Consider the following 12,805-nt stretch of genomic DNA (forward strand, 5'->3'; position numbering starts at 1 on the left):
TTCCCCGGCTTAAGGGTTTGAAAATCATAAACATCAATTTTTTTTGTAATATATCATACTTAAGAAAACATGCTAATTACATAAAATGGATCCAATTCAAAAGACCTTTTGCGTTATCCTCTTTTAGTGCTACTTGAATTTCCATAGAAGGCTCATCAAACATACATAAGTCCCCATCATTCTTCAATGCCAATTTCGCAAGAGCATCCACTACTTAATTATTCTCTCTCAGAGTATACTTCAGAAGCCACTTGTCTTCACTTGACAATGCCTGTTGAATTTGCCTAATCAAAGATGAACACGGCCCAACTGAATGATTGTCGCAAATGGTTTTAACAACCTCGAGATTATCTGACTAAATAATAACCTTATCATATAATTGTTTCTGCAGTAATAATAAGTCATCCAAAATACCCCATAATTCAGCATCAAAAGCCGAACACTTCCCCAAAAAGTGGTTGTATCCAAGGATCCACTCCCCAATTTCATCTTTAACCACACCACCAGCAGCCAAGAGACCAGTAACTCTCTCTACCGCACCATCACTATTAAGGAAAAGACCCATACCTGGAAGATTCTGCTAAGGTTGAATTATCGAGTGTGACATCAAAGCGATGTTATTGATTGAGGTAATACTGAATTGAGGAGACTTTTGAGTATCTCGTTCGAGTTCATATATTTGCTGTTAGATTGTTGCATCTTAATGACTTCACATGAATACATTATTTAGTATTAAAAACATTTTATTTAAATTTAATTATATTAATATAAAAATAATTTTTTGATATTTTTAACGGAGCAAAATCTAACCCAAATTAAATTTAGGTAAATATATAAAAATCAAATACTGATCAAATTCATGGACAAACTAATTTCTTTCGCCTGCAAACCCATTGGTTCAAAAATTGAGGTCGAGAGAAAAAAGAAAAATGAATTAACATAACAGGTTAATTAAAAAGTAGTTAAGCTTAGATTAAACAAGGCATACTTTCTAGAGAATATGATAATATTATTCTATAAATACGAAAGCTTGGCAGGCTTGCTGGATTTGGGTACTTTGAAATGAAAACATAGCTTTTGAGAGAATGGAGGGAAATGGTGGCAGCCTTTGTTGGATGGGGGATGCCAAAAGTTGTGTATCTTTTCGAGTACTGGCTCAAATTCGTAGGGTTTTTTTATCGAAGGGAGAGAGAAAGATATGCGTTTGTTTTACCAGTTTGCCACACTGTTCTGAGCCTTTGACATAGGCAGTGGGCTGAGGGAGAGGGGAAGAGCCATCATTGCTAAACAGCAAAAGCTAGCAATGCTACACACTGGGCATGGGCCACCATCGTGCCTAAAAGGAGGGTCACTCTCCCCCATCTCTTCTCTCCTCTCCCACGATCCCATATGGCTAATCATTTGACTTTTATGTACATATATGAGAAAAAGTTAAAAACATAAAATAAAGAATAAACAAAAAGAAGGTTTTAATGTGTTACAACCGGTTCCTTTATAAAAGTTCCCCAAAAATCCAGTGCTTGTTTTATTACCTCTATTAATCTCACGTCTATACATAAGTTAAAAATTTAAGTTTGTTATTTTTAATGTTTGTATATTTTTTTTTCATATTAAGGTAGGGAATGGCGATTAGACTATTTAAATTCGTGTCAAACGAGTTTTTGATAAGAGATTTAACCACCGTTCTATATAAGTTAAGATAATAGTCATTAAATTCATTAAGTTGAATTTTGCTAATTTTTAAAATATTATGTGGCAAACATATTATCACATGTGTAATGTCATATTTTTTTTAAAAAAAGCTATACCATTTTAATTAACGAATATAAAAACTGTCATTTGAGTTAGAATTAAAATCTCAAATTTTAAAAAAAAAATTCAAGAATTAAGAATGATTAAATTAAAGAATAAGAATTAAATTAAATCTATAACTTGCGCATAGCATAATATAACCTAACATATTAACCAAATTAGAATAAAAGAACGATCAGTAATAAAATGGTTATTTGATATATAAAAGAATTATATAAGATAATAAAAAGATTGAATTATTTTTTTGAAACCCACACCCTCCCATCTGTTCTAATCATTCAAAATTTAAACCATAAGTGTGAAAGTTTGTATTATTAAAATTGAAGTAAAATGATGATGAATCAATAACATGAAAAAGATTACCAACTTTTAGACATATAACACCCTTACATGCAACACTTTGCGACAATGATAAACAGTTTTCTTTTTATTGAAAGTAGGGATCAAACTTTTTGTGGGATTTGCTTGCGGCATGTGTAACCCCTTGGCGGGAATTTATGTCTTTCTTTGTTTATTTATTACTATTACAAACTGTATATCAAATCAGTGTGATAAAAAAAAAAGAGAAAAAGAAAAATCTTGATATTTTATAAATTAATAATGATTATTGAAGATTTGAAGTAAAATTTAAGGGGAAAAAATGTGTAATTAAAACTAATATTGCGGCGACTAAGGATTCCCCAAATCTCGCCGCTACTCACTCCTCGGCATTTTAATATTCATTACAAATAAAGCAGTTTGATTTCTTACAGCAACATCTTGCTTTTGCTCTTAATTTCCTGCAAATTACTGTCTTTCATAAAATAAAACCGAAAGGGTTTTACAAAGAAAAAAGAGCACAGATTTTCATGATTTCGTTATTTCATTTCTGATCCTTAAAATAGCCATCAATTTCAAAACCCAAATTAAAAAATTTCTTTTCTTTTTGTCTCATTTCAACTTTCGAGGGTTTTTTTTCTTTTGTATATATCTCAAATTTTCCATTTTAAATATAATTAAAAATTAAAAAGCATTTAAATCCAAAACTAAAAAAACATAATGCTAATTAGTGCCCAATAATACTCTTTAAATTGACATTAACATGAAAATTATAATTAATACATTAATTTTATAAATTAAAAAAACGCATTAAAATTAAAATTCTTTAAATAAAAGTAATTAAATACCAACTTTTTAGACACCAACGTTGACAAATTTTCCATGATAATCTATGTATGTATGATGAAAATAATAATACTATGTATGAGAAATTTAACGTGGTGTCGAGAGACTATTATTTACAAGTACATTTAATAATTAAATTATAAGGAAAGGTTAAACCTTAAACTTCAAGATAAAAAAACAAAGACAGAAAATAGAGTTAAACTTTCATGGTTAATATGGGAAAGAAGAAAGATTCCATCTCTTTCATGCATCATTGTGATATATTCACCATCATTTCCTCGATATTCTTTTTTTTTTCTTTCAGATTTTCTCATTTTTGATTTTTTTTTAATGAAATTACTTAGATACTCCTAAGCTAATCTGAAGAACATATCCATGATTCCACCATACCTTCACTTCTTGAAGCCACATTTTCCGGCCCTTTATCCGCATGAAATTCCGACGAAGACGACGACAAGTTGCTCACTTTCCCTTTGGAGACTCTCTGGTTGTTGTTATTGTTGTAACTGCTATTGATGGACCTTAGGAGACTTTGATCATGTTGTTGTTGTGATACCATGTTTTGAAGCCCGGTGAGGTTGGCGTTGGCATTGACATGGCCCTGGTTCAAACCAAACTCGTCCAAAGCACCCATTTTGAGACAAGTCTCATTTGGTGGAATATCTTGTGGCTTTGTTCCCAGAAGGTTTGAATTGGAAAGTGGGTATTTTGGAGGGGTTTCAAGGAGAGATTGGAAGTTAAGAATTGGGTTTTGCATGTTGATGTTGAGTAGATTTTGAGGCTGCTTTAAATGGCTTAACTCGGATGGTAGTTGGTAGTTAATGGAAGTTGAACTACAACTAGTGTTGTTGCTATTGTTGTTAGTACTAGGAATAGGACTAGAAACTAGAGCGTCAGCCATGGAAGAGCTTGAAAATGATGGAGGGTTGAGTTTTGAGCAAATGGTCTTAAAAGATAATGAGGAGGTGAAAGGTCTAAATGGGTTGATCTCAAAGTAGAAGGTGGACCAAATAGATCGAGCCTGGTTCTTGGGAAAGGTGAGGAGGTGAAGGGTGGTGCGGGGATCCCAGTGAACTCCTGAACCATGGCTCGGAAATTGGTAGTATTAGTGGTCAGAACAGTTGTTGGTGCACGCCTAGAAGCTCTGGATCTCTTCTTTGGGTTACGCACCATAGCGTTGTTGTTGGGTTGGCCATTTGTGGCTGAAACCGACCTTTGCTTCGAACTTTCTGGTCCTTGAGGGACCTGCAACAATGGAAAAGTGGCTCTACTTTGTGTTTGTTGGTTGGTGAACAACTGTTGAGTCGTTGGTGCCGGTGAGGAAGCCATGAACCCACTAAGATCAGTGCAGTTGGTCTCAGATCTTTGATTTTTTGACCAAATCACATCAAGATTGAGGACCGAACCTGGATTTGTTGTCGTCGTAAGTTGCAGGGATCTTGATAGAGGATGATCCAAATATGACAAAGGGTCAAACATAGGCGATGAAGAATGGTTCTGGTGTTGCTGTAGCAGCTGCGGCGGCGACGGCGGCTGTGGTTGGTTACCCAAAGCACCATGGCCGATATTATTGAATGGGTTATGGTTCAAAAAAGCTGAGATTGACTCAACGCGTGAATCATACTCTTCACTGCCACCACTAGAAGATTGTAAGCTACCACTATTACCCGAGTCCATGATACAAAAACAAGAAGAAACAAAAGACGTAAAAGAAAAGAACAAAGATGTGGGATTGTCTCAGACTAGAGAGATTTATTTGCTTACTTCACCATGCTCAGACAGACTCATTTAAGAAGGAAACTACAAAACACAAAACACAGAGCTAAGCATGATCGAAAGAGAGAAAGAGGAAGATCTTCTGGAAGAAACACTATCTCAGGAATCATCAGAAAGTACCACCCATATGTTGTCTTTAAAAGCTCCTCTAATCTGCGAAACAACACAGTGCTTGGCTAGCTTGCTTGCCTTTCTTTCTTCCTTTTTACTTTTGTTTTTGAACGAAAGAGCATTAAAAGCTCAGGGATCATCAATGGCTGAAGAAGAGAGGTAAAATCAAAGTAAACTTGTTCAATCTTTGCCTTTTAGCCTTCTAAGGGTTGAGGAAAAGTAGGGTTTTATCTCTCTCTTTATTTTCTAAATATTTTTCATTTGTGGATTAAAGAAAATTAAAGAGATGAGAGAAATTTGGTTTAGCTAATCTGCTGCTTGTGGTTTCACAGAAAAAAGGATGAGATGATGGCGTGGGGCGGCCATTTGTGTGGTGAGAGAGATGGAGAAAAGGCAGTGATGAAAATGAAAGCAACTGGTCAAAGTATAACTGAGTTGTGGTTTGGATTTCTAACCTTATTTGTGAAAAGAAATTGAAAATATCCCAGTTTTTCATTTTACCATTTATTTATTTATTTAAAATATTATGTTTAATTATTTTTTTATATAATGATTATTCAAACTTAAATTATTATTCTCAAATTGAATTAATTTTTTAATGGTTACTTGAGTTGGTGATGTTATGATAAAAATACTTGCATTAAATAAAAAAATTTCTTTGAATTTGTTTTACAATAGTTTTTAAGGATGTGGTTAGTATAAAAAAAGTGGTGACGGTAAGATTAAATACAATAGCATAAGATAAAAATAAGTTAAACACACTGCATCGTATCCAATTGCTCATCCAAACCCACCTTAAGATAGATTTGATACTCTTGTCCCTCTAATTGTGTCAAAAATTTTAAATATGTTTTTAGAAGCTTTTAGTTTATCAAGTTTTTTTTAATTCAATAATTTTATAAAAGTAATAATAAATTTCAAATTAATTTTATTCAAAAAATAAAATATAAATATTTATTGTAAAAGGAAGAAAAATATAATATTTAATCAAATATTTTATATAAATAAAGTTGTTTTTTGTTCGGGGGAATACTGAGGTGGCCATGGAAAATGGTTGTTGAGTGGTATAAAGAACAACCAAATATTTTAAAAAAATAATAATTGCATTTCATGATAATATATATAATTTTCACTAAATCAAACGACATTAGTTAGTAAAAATAAATTTATTTATATTAAAATTTAAATGAAATTACATTGTTTTTATATATTCTAAAAAAAAAAGTAGATTGATATATAAAGTGTGATGCTTCAAAGAAAAAACCTTGTTCATATATGTTTTCTATATACAATATTTTCTTATGCTTAAATGGTTAGGTAACTTAGCTCTAATGGAGAAAAAAATAGAGTAAGTATAGTGTTTCTATCTATTTATTTATTATTTGGTATAAGCAACAAATAGGTAAACCATATAAAGCTATTAAAAATTTCTTAACCACAACTTTGACCAGGTCAAGATTAAATTTCAAATTAAAAAAACACACACCATAATCTCATTTTATAAACCAAAATTCATATTTAAAAATAAAAATTATGTTAATTACACATTTAAAAATAATTATAATTTAATTTACAAATGCTAGTTAAAAAATTATGATAATTATAATTATAATTTAATTATAATTACTAGTTAAAGATTATGTAGAAAAGATTTTTGTCATTTTATTGATGTAAATAAAGTTAACACTTGAATAAAATTCTAAACATTTTAACTATCACTTAATAATATTAGAATTTATTATGTTAATTAATTATATAAAGTAAAGAATATATTAAAAAAATTTAATTATGATTTGAAAAATTCCTATTATAATATTTGAATTAATAAGTTAACATATTTGATTATATTCAATAATTTAAATAAAAATTATTATCTTACATTAATTATTACAATTAAAAAATTAATTAAATACTAAACAGGTAAAATCGCATATAACATAGGTGGCATTAGGAGTTAGTTCAAAAAAAAAAAAAACTAACAAGAATGTTACAGAATATTAATATATCAAAATTTATGTAAAATACAATATTATTTGTTAACTATTTTGTTGGAAACAAAAGATGGATACATCAGTTGAACAACACCTTCAGTTTGTTGCAACCATCAAAACAATGCTATATTAATCTAATATTTTGATATAAAAATAAAATATTTTAAAAAAGATAAATACTTAAGAAAACAAGTAGTTTAAAATAAATCAATTCATTTGTTATTATAAATCTCAGGTTTTAAGCTCTATATGTGCATTCCATCTATTAATAACTAAACTCAATACGCAATTAAAACCAATTTTATATTTTCTTTTAAGTATTTATTAAACCCAATTGCAAAACATTTTTTTTAATTATTGAAATTATTTCGATTCTGAATAACAAAAAAAAAGTAAGCAAATAAATTTATAATCTTTCATAATTTAAGTATTAGTAAATATTTAAGTAAAACATACATTTATAATAATTCATCAACTTCTTTGGCTCCGTTGATATTGTTATTATCACAATATTTAAGAGGACATGAGTTCAAGCACTTCTTTGATTTTAAAATAGAAGTAGGTATTATATAAAAATAATTTTATATATACTAAAAATTCTATCACACGTGTATGTACGTGGAAAACACATATTTAGGATACATGTGTGCATTTAAAAATGATATACAATAAATAATAAAACGTAAAGTTTGAAACTAATTATAACACATACGCAATACGAGTAGAGTTAAAATAAAAAAAATATTTGAAATTGTGAGTAATAAGAAATTTAAATAGATACATATACGTAGCTATGTTTTCTCTTTATGAAAACGAGAATCTTGATACTAATCTTGTGGAAGAATTGATACCAAAAAAGGTTCGATTCAAAGATAAAGATGATAATACGCACAGAGATATATGATCAATCTATCAATGGATTAACCAAACTCTTGGAGGGATAAGGTTGTAGTCCAGTCTTCCAAGTCTGGCTACAAAGAATCGGAGGAAAAGGAATATTTTGATATCTTGGAAGGGTATATCCAAAAACCCTTTGTGAATGGAGTGCCTTCTATCTCTTCTTCGACAGGATTCAACAAATTCTCATTCAGGGTATGGAAAACATGGTAGTTTTAAAAATTTTGGGACGTAACATTGGTTTTTCGGTTTTGCAGAATAAAATCCATAGTTTGTGGAATCCCTTGGCACCTTTACACATGATGGATATAGAAAATGGGTATTTCCTTGTTAATTTCCAGAATAAGCTTGATTGTGAGAGGGCTCTCTCTGAATGTCCTTGGACCATATTTGGTCAGTACTTAACTATACAACCCTGGACGATGGCTTTTGACCTTTTCCAAGCTTATCCGAATGTGGTCATGGCGTGGATCAGACTTATTGGTCTACTTGGATATTTGTATAAGCATAAAATTTTGACTGAGATAGGAGGAATGGTTGGAAAGGTTGTCAAATTAGACATGAACACTTACAGCAAGGTGAGAGGCCGTTTTGCTCGAATGGCGGTCTATATCAATTTGGAGAGGCCTTTGGTATCTCAAATTTTAATCAATGGGCGTTCACAAAGGGTGGAGTATGAATCTCTTCCGACCATTTGCTTTCACTGTGGAAGATATGGTCATGTTAAAGACAATTGCCCTTTCAGGAGTACTGAAATCATCATGGAAAAGGAAATAGCTCCGCCGAAAAAGCCACCAGAAATTCACAGCATGGTCGAGGATGGTCAGGAGAAGGGAGACAAAATTATAGGTCTTGAATGATCGTTGAAAGGAAACCTCGGTAAAAATTTAGGGATAATATGCGGTAAGCTTATGGAAATTCAGAGAGGGAGAAGGAAGGTTCTCAGTTTAGGGCCCTGAATAATAGGAATTTAAATAAAGAAATAAATGAAAGAGATTTAACAGCTCTCAAACACAATAAAGGGAAAGATATTATCATTGAAGAGCAACAAAACAAGGAAAGTATATCTTGCTAACGGTCGTTAGGTTAAGGATTCTAAGAATAAAGGAAAGACTAAAGTAATGGGTTCTAAAAATAAATTGGTTCTGGCCAGTAAAGGGCTTGATAATGCTGGGCCAAGTGTAGTGTCTAGTGTGGCTAATAGGAATGTGGGCTTTGGTAATTCTACAACTGTTCAGGCCCTATCTTTGTTGGATAATTTAGGGCAAGAACTGATGGCCCAAAATTTGCTGGCTAGTGTTACTAGCAGCACTGGTATTCGGGCGATGGTAGGTGATTCGAGTAGGCAAGAAGTTGGGGACGTAATCAGTTTTAACGAAAGGCATTCGTGAATCTTGCAGTTCTTGGTTTGGCAATAGAAGAACTCTCGACTAACGGAGTTGCTGTGGAGGTGGGCAAACTCGACTCTGACAAACATATGCAGTGATCTTTTGGAAAATAAGGAAAACAGCAGCTTTCTCCATCCTTAAATGCCGATCTAGCATTAATCAAGTGGTGTTGTCTGGCCGTGAGAAAGGTGTGAAAGCTAGAGTCAGGGGTTTCACAAAAAATTAAATAAAATACATTCAAGCAGCAGTAGTTGATTCAAACCCAATGGCAACCAGAGTGGTTGCTTAAAGAATCTATGGTTCAATTGGCTGAAAGCCTTTCTACTTAATAGATGACATACCTGATTCATATAGAGCTCTTAAAGGTGAAGAGTAGTAGAAGGGACGTGAACTCCCTGGACAATAAGGATAAATGTTTATGTTGCATGTTTATGGTTTTATTTACTATTTGGTGCTTGAGATTCTTTATTTTATAAGTTTATTATATATTATTTTATATTGATATGAGTTCAATTTGAAGATTTTCACTGAACTGTCAAGGGTGTGCAAGCAGGATTTATCCATGTTTTTGAGAGTATAACGTAGAGCATCATCTAACATTGTTCTTATTAAAACCGAGAGTGAGCGGTAAAAAAGTAAATTATATTATTAATCAATTGGTTTAATTTTCTCACGAGTAAGGCTGTTAGTTTTCAGGTGGTATTGAGTGGTTGGAAAGATTTCGTATGGATTCAAATCCTTCGAAATCACCCTCAATTTGTTCTTCTTTGTGTTAATGATCATATTCCTAATAACTCATTCTATTTCCTTTGTTTATGGTAGTCCAGATAGGTCAAAACGAAAACTTCTTTGGGATGGGTTAAAAGCTGTGATGCCTCTTTAATCAATCCCTTGGTTATAATGGGTGATTTAATTCCATTTTATCTTCTGAGGATAAACGAAGTCCATGTATCGTAGGTAAGAGATATGTTTATTTGGTAATTTGTTAACTTTTGTAAATTACAGGATTGGGATTTTGTTGTTCTTCTTTCACTTGGCAGAAATGTGGTACTTTTGTCAAACTAGATCGAGCTTTTGCAATTGATGCTTGGATGGCTTCTTTTTACGGAGTTAGTCTTACATCTACCACGCATTAAATCTGATCATCGGCCTATTCTCTTGTCTACAAAACCAGCCTTGAATTTGCCTAAAGGTAGACCTTTTAGATTTTTAGTTAGTTGGACTAAGCATAATAATTTTCCTACCTTTGTCAAAGAAAAGTGGAATTTTGAGGGAATATAACAGATTTTTTGAATTCTTTTACATCCTATGTCAAAGAATGGAACAGGATGTCTATGGTTTTTTGGGTTCCCGTAAGCGACATCTCATGAATCGCTCAACAACATTCAAGAGGCCCTAGATCATCCGACTCAAGTTTTTTAGCTAGACAAGAGATGGAAGTTCAGGATGAGCTAGAAAACATTATTAATATGAAGATTGCTTTAGAGATAAAAGGTTTAATGTGTTTGGCTTCATTTAGGGGAAGCAACACCAAATTTTTTCATAGTCGTACGATTATGAGAAGGAAATATCAGTAGGGGAGTGGTACTCTAATCAAGAAATTTTACAAACTGAAGCAGTGGATTCTTTGAGAAACTTTATGGTGAAGTGCCTCAGGCCTTGGGGATCTTCCCAATATTAGTTTTCCCCATTTGAATCCCTCTGAGATTACTTTTCTGGAAGAGTTAATCACAAATGATGGATCAAAAGGGCTTTATTTGATATGGCATTTTTAAAGCTCTCAGAAGTGATGGCTATCATGCTCATTTTTTCAAAGTCAGTGGATATTTTAGTAATGATATTTGCAACTGGGTGAAGGGATTTTTGCTGGACAACTGATTGAGCAAGATTTGAATAATATCTAATTGTATTAATTCTAAAAAATGATTATCCCGATGATTCAGCCAGATTCAGCCTATCAGTTTGTTTCTATTATCTATAAACTGGTTATGAAAGTGATTACTAACCGATTTAAGTTGGTTTTCCTACCTTATCTCTCAGAACAAGCTGGTTCATAGCTGGCCGGAAAATTTCAAATAATATATACTTGCACAAGAATCATACATTCTATGTGGTGCAAGCGGAATGGGAAAATTGGATGGCTATCAAGTTGGATTTGGAGAAAGCATACGACAGAGTAGTTGGGATTTATAAATCATCGTTGACGGCTGTTGGGGTTCTGATTCTTGCGAAAAGTGATTATGTCGGCCATATCTTTCTCTTCTATCAAATTCTTTGGAATGTCAGGGGTCTACGGCTTACCTTTTGTGCTGGCATGGATTGGGCATTTACTAGTCAGATATGATATAGTAGGTGGAAACTATTTAGCTTTCAAAAAAGGTCCAATATCTCCATCTTTTTTTTTTCGATATGTGATTTTTGCAAGCTCATTTGATCAAGCGAGTTTATTGAAGATATTTTAAAATGGTTTGTGAGGTTCGAGTCATAAAGTTATATTAAGAAAGTAATATTTACTTTTCTAAAGGTATCAATAATGATGTTCATAACCAGATTGTTCAAATGTTCGCTTTCAAGAAGTTAGATCTTGGCAATTATTTAGGTGTCCCTCTCCTGCATATAATAAGGTTACTAAAAGTACCTTTAGTTTTGTGGTTATAAGGTAAGGTGTAAGCTTAACAATTGGGATGCAAGGAAGTTATCCATAGCAGAAGAATACGTTGGCCCAATCCGTTCTTTCTTTCCATCCCTACTTATTTTATGCAATCGATACTGATACTTAAAGGAGTTTGAGCTGATAATTGAAAGATAGTCAGACAGTTTATTTGGGGTTGTGTTAATGGTCAATCCAAAATGCTTAGTGGGTGGACTCTATATGTCAACCCACGGTCTCAAGGAGGGCTTGGTTTTTGACACTTGAGTGATCAGAACACGTTTTTTTCTCATGAAGATTGGATTTAGTTTGGTCTCCAAGAGTAATGCCTTATGGGTTTATATCCTTCGGTTTAAGTATGGATGGAAGAGCAAATCCAAAGTCTACTAATAAGAGTCAGTACTTACATTTATGGCTGTCTCTTTCTAAGATATGGATTATATTATTATCTTCATTTATTTTAATTACAAGTGATTTTAATTACATAGGCCTTTTTTGATTTGTTTTCGACGTTTAAAGAAGAAATTACGAGATGAGAATGGAGACTATTTATACAGAATGAGAGTTTTTCTTTTTTTAAGTAGATTCTTATTAGTTAGAGGGGATGTCCAGTATCTACGCTATATTGGGATGATTTTGAGGATATGCCATGTATTATGATTGTCCAGTGTGTGTGTGGATGCATGTGCTTCCTCTAAGTGGCTTTTTCCTTTTCATTTGACTTGATTTCTTCTAATCTTTGTTGTCATCGAGATCAGGATGTGGAGTCACTTGGTCGTGATTTTTGGATTTTTGCGTATTCTGAAGATATGAATCTTTTTTTTTTGAACATCTTGTCGTACTTAAGTGGTAGTCTCTTTTCGCCAATTTGAATTATATTTTATGACCAATTTCCTTCTTGGAACCATGCCTAATATATTCAAAGTACATGGCGAATATGCCACTGGATTTGGTGGTGATTGCGAGAGTTCTGTCATCTTGAACAGAGTCTGTACCTAGAAAAATTCGGACAAATT

General features: G+C 32.4%; 1 pseudogene; it reads right to left on the reverse strand.

The window, feature by feature from the left end:
• Positions 1-3,178: 3,178 nt before the first annotated feature.
• On the reverse strand, positions 3,179-5,046 carry LOC121208239 (uncharacterized; annotated as a pseudogene).
• Between the last annotated feature and the right edge of the window lie 7,759 nt (positions 5,047-12,805).

Source organism: Gossypium hirsutum, chromosome A10 (genome assembly GCF_007990345.1).
Source record: "Gossypium hirsutum isolate 1008001.06 chromosome A10, Gossypium_hirsutum_v2.1, whole genome shotgun sequence".
Classification (NCBI taxonomy): Eukaryota; Viridiplantae; Streptophyta; class Magnoliopsida; order Malvales; family Malvaceae; genus Gossypium; species Gossypium hirsutum.